This window comes from Panthera pardus, unplaced genomic scaffold (assembly GCF_024362965.1).
Source record: "Panthera pardus isolate Hobbes unplaced genomic scaffold, ASM2436296v1 HiC_scaffold_17, whole genome shotgun sequence".
Classification (NCBI taxonomy): domain Eukaryota; kingdom Metazoa; phylum Chordata; class Mammalia; order Carnivora; family Felidae; genus Panthera; species Panthera pardus.
Window position 1 is genome coordinate 87,111,522 of NW_026526732.1, and position 8,865 is coordinate 87,120,386.

At 40.1% G+C, this 8,865-nt stretch overlaps 1 pseudogene; it reads right to left on the reverse strand.

The window, feature by feature from the left end:
- Window positions 1-225: 225 nt before the first annotated feature.
- LOC109248246 (60S ribosomal protein L10a-like) lies at window positions 226-8,573 on the reverse strand (annotated as a pseudogene).
- Between the last annotated feature and the right edge of the window lie 292 nt (window positions 8,574-8,865).

Sequence of the window (8,865 nt, forward strand, 5' to 3'; positions counted from 1 at the left end):
CACATGGAATACAGTTCCTATCCCATACAGGGACTCAAGGGTGCATGAATCCCAGCCACCTGGAAGTTTGGTGGTGGTAGGTGTTATTGTCATTGTTGTTGTTGTTTTCTAAAAAAAAAAGTGATCTGAGACTGAAAAAGTTTTTTAAGTAAGCATAATATGAACACTGTAAGTGACTATTGTTATTGTTTTTAATGGTAGCACAAGGGTTTATTAAGCTGTGCGTTAGTACAGGTGCCAGGGCTTGCCCATGGTGCTCTTGATGTATAAAGCCCAGACATTCTGCCGATTCTTCCTGAGCAATGATACCAGGAAATTGACAGCCAAGTAGGTATTGTACACAAGCTCATCATCTGCCATCTTCATAGGTGGCCAACAGCCACTGCCAGACACAGCACCTTCTTCATCTGGAATTAGATCATGGGCTTCACTTCATCAACTCTGGCCACCATGTAGGTCAGCAAGGAAGGGAAATTGCCAGCCTTATTCAGGCCAGGATACAGGATTCATGGGATCTGCCTGATCAGAGATTCTGAAGCCAGAAAGGCATCATACTTCTTGGCCAGCTTCTTGACTAATTTTTTATTCTTGAGTTTCTTCAGCAGCTCAATGTCTGTGTGGGGAATATCCACAGCCTTGGCCTCATCACAGTACTGCTGGTTTCCCCAAACACATACAGAGAGCTTGAGGTGGGGAGTGGACTCAAGCCTGATGGTGCCCAAGAAGTGTTGGTCCTTCCATGGGTCATAGTTCTTCAAGATGATCTGCAACTCCACCGTCTCCAAAAACTTCCCACACTTAGGCTGGTTCCCATGCAGGACTTCCAGCACCGCTTAGAACAGGGCACTTCAGGAAACTGCTGCTCATGTTGCCTTGTGCCACAATAACCAGAAAAGAGAGCTGGAAGTTTGGATTAAGGCGAGGAAATGATTTTTGTTTGACCTGAGCTTTTATTAATGTCAACACAGTCTCTGTGTGCTGATCTTTGAGTCTGGATATTTTAAGAATCTTTCACAGAGCAATACAAGTATGATAACACACAAATGACTTTGCAGTACTAATAACATTCAGTGTGTGTTGTAACCAAGAGTGTTTAGATCTTTATAGACATTCTCTCTTCAATTTTCAAAACACCACGAGGTGGACAGGAAAGGTATTCTCACCTTTGTTTTACAGATCAGGGTGCTGAGAAGCATCAAAGCTAAGAAACTAGCTCCAAGTGAAAGCACTAGTAGTAAGTACACCAACAGCCCCACCCAAGTCTCCTGTTTCCACCCCAAAGTGCTTTTTATCACCCTTACTTGCTTCCGAATGTCTCAGAGGAGTCATTCCCATCTTTCTCAGCAAACAAAAAGCTCTAAAAGAACCAGGGTATGTGGGGAAAGATATGAGTTGGAACATCCCAGATTCTCACTCCCTTTTACATTCAAGCCATTTGTCTAAGAAGCAACTTGTGCTCTCTTTCCAGTGACCTGATTCCAACTAACAAGAGAATTACAGTTCTGTTTCACAGCATTATGTTTTATAATTTTTCATTTTGAAAGCTTTCTCCATGGTCAGGTATAAGCCTGGTGGTAAATAGATGATGTATTTCTCTGTGTCTTCTTAAAGGTGGTCCCATTCAATGCATTTCCCAGCGGCTCATTACCCAAGAGAGACTGGAAGGCTGGCGGCTTGTATGACCTCATTTTCAGGATGCACTGCTGTCTAACCCATTAGCTATCTAAGCCATCTCGTTGTAAGACTAACTCCGGGCATGGGTTAGAGGCAGGCAGGCTGTATTAGGCAGCTGCATCCTACCAGTACATGTGCAGGTTAGGAAACCAACAGGTCAGTGCTAGGTGGGTCTGAGCAGATGGCATCTTTGGCAGAGCTTATGGCAGGAATCTATAAAATGCTTGGTAATTGGTTCCAGCAGGATTTTCTGGGGTAGGTGTCTAAGGGTTGAAATAGCCAAGGCTCTCATTTCTCTGTGCTTGTTCCAGCAAGAGCCAGCACTGTCAGAATCAAAGCTTGCTCTGTATCAAAAGGTGCTCTGTCTTTTAGTAACTTATTTTTATCACTTGCCATTAGTTTTCAAAGAGCGATTCCTTTTATTCTTACCCTTTACATTCCTCCTTTGCTCTTGAAACTTGTTATGCTTTATACCTGAGGACAAAAGCAGCTGGAAATGAGTCGTTTCCACTCTTCCACATCCCTCCTTTTCAGACATAAAACACAAAAAATGTTAAAGCTCTGTGAGTTGTTGTCACAGGAGTGTGATGGTGATGATTCCTTTGGTTGTAATTATAACAACACAAGGGTGTGATGACACACACGCACACACACACATATACTCCCACAAATATATGTTCCATGTAAGTAATACCTTCTAAAATGATTGCCAGTAGATAACACATAACCTTTTCAAGAAGAAGAAAAGACATTTTAAATGGGGCATTTTCAATACCTCTTCAACATCTCTGAAGCAGATTTTGTCAAAAAGATTGAGAGTCAGCCTAAAAGCATCCTTCTACACATGTACATACTCCAAAAATCTGCCTCATTGTGTAGCTGTTTAATCTCTTACATATTCATAAAAAGCACTATTGTCCTACTTCAGGGAATTTTCTTTGCTTCATTAAATTCCCGTATGTCACAGCTGAAAGGGAACAGATCAACCATCTTGTTTTTCACACAAGGAAACTACAGCCCAGAGGGAAAGTGACTTTGCCAAGGCCACGCTTTGGTGGCAGCTGGGCTTTGGATCTCAATCCAGTTCTTTTTCCATCAGACCAGACTACTTCTTAGGGACTAGAGTCTGAAACAATTCATTCCTTCCTTGAAAACTTACTGGACCTAGATAAGGCTGTGGGGAAGATACAAAAAGAATAAGAAAAGAGCTAGTCCTTGAGGGCTACTCAATTCTTAATTTTTTTATTATGTAAAGACAGACACTAAGTAATAAATACTTTGTGTTATATTAAAAATTTAAAGTTGTATTTTTCTTTCCTATGTTTGTTGTTGTTAGAGAAGACAAACATTTAATATCCCTATAGATAACACCCATAGTGTACCTACTGTTGAAACAAAATGAAGGGCTTTGAAGGCCAGAAAAGATTAATTTGACATCTTAGAAAGTTTGCAAAAATTAAAAAAAAAAAAACACTTTCACATTCTATTTGGAAATTTACCACTAAATTCACTAAATCTCATTCAAGTGTCTTCCATTTTATAATTCCATTATATCTTAAAATATATGGACATTAAATGTTAACAGATTTAACTTGCCATGTTGCTTCCTGTTCCAATGTATGGAAAAATAGAATGCGTTAAGCCCATTAAATTTAGGGAAAAAAGGATAGAGGTAGCAAGTTTTTCTTTCTTCTCTCTTTTTGCATTTTTTAAGTCTCTTATAAATAGACATGCTTTCATTGTTAGAGACGATGTCCAAAGCCTTGCAAAATGGAGCCATTCATTCTCCTCAGCCCTGGCAAACAGAGACCGCCAATGGAGTCAGGTTTGAAAGACATATCTTGTGACTTCCCTTTTATCTGTATACGCCACTTTTTGATCATCTGTAGTTTCAGCTTCACTTTTGAGTGGCCTTGGGTTCAGGGAGATAGGCAGAGCATTAAATTCAAAACGGGAACAGAATCTGAATAGGCCTTAGGTGACTGACACATAACCTAGGGATGCAATCTATTTCACTGTGGGGAAAAAAAAAAAAAAAAATGGCACTCACTCTATCTCCAAGCTCTCTGAAGGTTTCCACGTGAATAAAATCTGGCTGCTGAGTACTTGTGATAGCTGGTGACCTGCAGGAAAAGCTTACATATAAATGCATTTTTCCCTGTACATGCTTTGCTTTTTTTCTCTTTCTTGCTGTCATGGCCCTTTACCATCCTCATAGCCTTTCCTTTTTTGATTAGAATAATAATAATAGTGACTATTCATTAAATATTTGCTCCGTGCTGGACACTGCTAAAACACAGCATTTCACTAAACTGCACATCAAGTATACAAGAGAAATATTTGTCTTTCAATTTCGAAAAAAAAGCTTAAGTAATTTAACCAATGTCCCTTAAGTAGCAGAGTGGTGGATTCAGATTCCAATGTTCATGCGCATAATCACTATGCTGGTCCAATAGTAACAGCTAAAGCTTTTTTAGGTTTTCCACACCAAATTTAAATCCCAAATTGGGATTTAAATCCCAAGTTGGCTTTCTACTGTAACAGATGTTTTAAGGATGCCTCATCCACCTGGTGGGTTCAGAGTAATATTAAATGCACCTAAGTAAAATCCAAATAATTTTAGGAAAAATCCTAGAACACACTTGAATTTATTTTCTTTTTTTTTTAATTTTTTTATTTTAACATTTATTTATTTTTGAGACAGACAGAGACAGCATGAACAGGGGAGGGTCAGAGAGAGAGGGAGACACAGAATCTGAAACAGGCTCCAGGCTCTGAACTGTCAGCACAGAGCCCAACGCAGGGCTCAAACTCACAGACTGCGAGATCATGACCTGAGCCGGAGTCAGACGCTTAACCGACTGAGCCACCCAGGTGCCCCTTGAATTTATTTTCTATTACTGTGTAACAAGTTACAAATTTAGCAGCTTACAACAACACAGGTTTATTTTCTCATCATTTCCAGGGGTCAGTAGTCTGGCACATTTTAGTTGGGTCCTCTGGTCAGGGTCTCATAAGGCTCAAATCAAGGTGTCAGCTAGATATGTCTTCATCTAGAATCCCAACTAGGAAATGGTTTCTTACAAGCTCCCTCAGGTCGTTGGCAGAATTAATTTCCCTGTAGTTGTAGGACTGAGGTTCCCACTGTCTTATTGGCTATCCACCAAGGAACACTCTCACCTCCTACAGGCTACTCTCGTGTCCTTGCTGTATGGTGCCCCTCCATCTCAGCAATGGAGAACATACCTCACAGATATTCTACCTGCCACAGTAATCACCACTTATTTCTTCATCTAGCCTATTATTTTCTTCCATTATTTGAAGAGCCAGTAAATATTAAAGAAGAAAATTTAACCATAATGGAATGTTTACTCATAGATTTCAAAGAAAAAGGTAGATTTGAACCCATGAGTGGTGAAGAGAGCCTTTCTCTCCTGGTTCTTCAGTCATAGCCTTGTATGTACATTATCCAACATGATTTCATCTTCCTGAACATGCCTCTAGGCCCACTACAAGGATCAGCCTCAGATGAACCTGAATGCTCCTCTTGTGAAAGACAACAAGAAAATGTCTGTGTTGGGAAATCAGTACCCCTATCATTTGTTACTTGTCCATGTTTTACATCAAACCCAGGGCACATCCACTGAGAAAGTCTTTACCTCTCCCATTTGCTGATAGAAGCGTTTTACGGAAGATCACATTTTTTAAGGTATATGATTTTAGAATAAAATAACAAATTGTTATGTCTGTATTTAGCTATGTTTTTATTTCAAGCTGAATTTTAAAGAATGGATTTTTCAACAGTTATCCTATCAATTTACTTCATAAGTTCAAAGAATGGGGCCATTGTCTCCTGATAGAGCTAAGACCCCAATTATGCCAAAATCTATGCTAACACGCTATCTTTACTATTTTCCTCAATCTTTGAATGTTGCATTTATTTTTCTACGTAACATGAGATATATTTGGTATGAAAAGTTCTTTTAATGAGAAAGAACTAGAATATGCCTTAAAGATCTAGAGTCTTGGGGTGCCTGGGAGGCTCAGTTGATTAAGCGACCAACTTCAGTTCAGCTCATGATCTTGTGGCTGATGAGTTAGAGCCCCTTGTCGGGTTCTGTGCTGACAGCTCAGAGCCTGGAGCCTGCTTCGGATTCTGTGTCTCCCTCTTTCTCTGCCCCTCCCCAGCTCTCTCTCTCTCTCTCTCAAAACTAAACATTAAAAAAAATTTTTTTAAAGATCTAGAGTCTCAAATGTATCTAATCTGTTTGATCTGTTTAGAAAGTTTGAGAACCTGTTAGTAAAATCTAATTTTAAAAAAAAAGTGTATAAACTGGGGGTCAAGAAACCTGGATTTTATTTCTGGTTATTATCAGTTACCTCAGCTATAAACAAAAAGGGTTAATTTAGATAGCCTCCAGGGGTTAAATGCAAATTATCTCTTTGGAATGCACCATGCAGTACTGCTGGATAACCAAATGTCAGCCCTCAACACTCAGTCTACTTTAGGCTTCTCCGTCCATGAGAATGATCTTCAGACCCAACAAGGATAGAATAAATGTTGTAAGAGGGATTGGAAGCTTGAGACAGAGAGATTTTCAGAGAGCTTCTGTCTGGTCTAGATGGGTTTAAGTCTCAGGCCTTGATGAGTAACATCCCGGAACATGGAAAGAACTTGCAGACAAGGTCCCTGATCCACTGCCTAGGCTGGAGCTCTGACAATAGGCAAATACTGTTCTAATATTTTTCAAAACTAGAAATTCTATAGGTTTATATATTTCTATTTTATTTATAGATTTATATAATCTTTATGATTTTTACATATATTATAAGTAGATTTATATACTATATTCATATGGGTTATATAGATTAATATCTACAGATATTAATCCTATAAACTGCAGATAGACTCTAGGATTAGTTCCCAAAAAGATGGTTTGGGAAGGCTTAGGAAAGGAAGCTTGGATCACTAGGAGCTGGTATGGATTCAGAATAAGAACAATTATTGACTGGCTGATCGTATTTCTTTTGCAGATTGGGTTACTAGATTGATAAGGAAAGAATATATAGTCAAATCTTGCCTCTGTGTAAGAAGAGTCCTGGAGAAGGGTGGGATGAATCTAGATTAGGAGAAGGGTAGTGAATAGACAAAGAAAAAGAAAGAGCCTGAGAAAGATAGGAACAGGGAGGGGGACACTGGTAGAAGTGGAATAAGTAGAAGACAAGAAGAGAGAAGACTCAGCCCTAGAGAACAGGAGCATAAGAACAGCTCCCTCTGCAGAAGAGACCATGTGACTTTTCCCAGCCCCAGAACCAAGATGGCAACAAGAAGGAAGTCCCACTCTCTCAACTGGTGGGAGACCCACTAGTTTTCCCAAATGGAGGTGTCAGTCCTGGCACCTGGGCTTGGAGCACTCAGGGCTCAGGATGCGAATCACACTCAGGGGGAGGAGAGGCACTTTTAGAGACTTCAGGAACCAACACAGCCTGAGGAGCTACTCAGCTGTGGGCCAGGCTGCAGGCAGCAATCAACGCTGTGGTACCTGGGTCTCCAGTAGAACGCCTTTGGGCTTAACGGAAGAACAGAGCACTTTTTTATCTGAAGACACACATTCCCATTCGTACCCTTCAGGAAGTGTAAAGCCCCTCAGCAAAATGAGGAAGGACAAGGTTTCTGAAGCCCTGCCTAGGACTGAATCCCTGCTCTTCTGTTTGCTAGCTGACCTTCTGCATGTTACTTATCTCCCCCCTCAGTTTCACACTATCCATGGCTATCCACACTGTGCCATCCATGACACAGTGATACTAAAATACCTCCCTAATAAGGATGTCCAGAGAATTAAATGACAGTTATCTAAAGTGCTTAATATTAGATATTATTAATATAGTAACACATTAGCTCAAGCTGATGGTGTCTGAGGAATCTTTAATAAAGTCTCTCATGACATATTTGGGGACAAGACAGAGAAATGAGGAATAGGCATAAATACAATTTTGTGACTTGTAACAGGTTAAGTGACCAAGCAAAAGAGTGCAAATTAATTTAAGCATATTCAGTCTGGAGAATTACTGTGAATTACAAAAGACCTCCTGAGAGTCTTTAAAGTCTTCCCAAATTGCAGGTCATTTCTTTGATGCTCAGAGACAAATAAATGACAAGAAATTCCATAGACCTTCCTTTTAATATTCTGCAAAACGTTACTTAGAGTAACTTACTAAATTAGTTATTGAAGTTTCCTAAAATTTGATATTCACAAGCTAACTAAAATGAGCCCATTACTAAACTTACTGAAGGAACTCATTCATCATTCTCCAGCAGGCCTAGAGCTGGCTAATACGGGGATATACTGAAGCATGTGTATCACCTGAGCACATGTGCAAATTTCTGAAATGTTGCATCTTTATTACTGCGTCATCAGGCATATCCTGACTTGGTCGTAGTTTTCAAGTGCTGATATATATTGAGTCAATTGATATATCACATTACATGTTAACAAATACCCATCCATCATCAGTCACTTCATGAATGTTCTCTTTATGTCCTGGGTCTCCGAGATTTCTCCAGAGGACACAGACCCCCTGCTCCAGGAGATCCCTCTAGTACAACTGCTCACTTTCCAACACCTCATGTACCTTGGACTCAGAAAACAGGGTGGGCATTTTCTTTGCTCCAGTATCTCTCCAAGACCGTGATTTATCTATCTTGAATAAAATTCCAAGCAGATTCCATTAGGGCACCTGCCTTCTGGCTCTATCACCCTGAACCCTCTGCATCTTCCCACCCTTCACCTATTATCTCCCTTCACTTCTTCTTGATTCCTTGTGGACTCTGGCATCTGATTCACAGTCTTCCTCTTTGCACAAGACCTGTCATCACCTTGGAAGATTGCAATGTTCATGTGGATAACCCAGTCACAACCCTAGTCTTTCACTTCCTTCATCTCCTCAATTCCATCTCTGAAATTTAAATTCTTCCTGACTACAACTACCTCTCCATCCAAATTTCTCTCTGTCTTGCTCCTGTATTCCCAGCACCTCATAAAGGCCTCCAATTCTTCCCAGTATAGCAACATCTCCTTACCTCTGCCATCTTCTGTGTCTAACTGAGGCTCCATGTCCCCTGCTTCAGCTACCCTCTCATTGTATTAGTTTCCTGTGGCTGCTATAACAAATACTACAAACTTGGAGTCT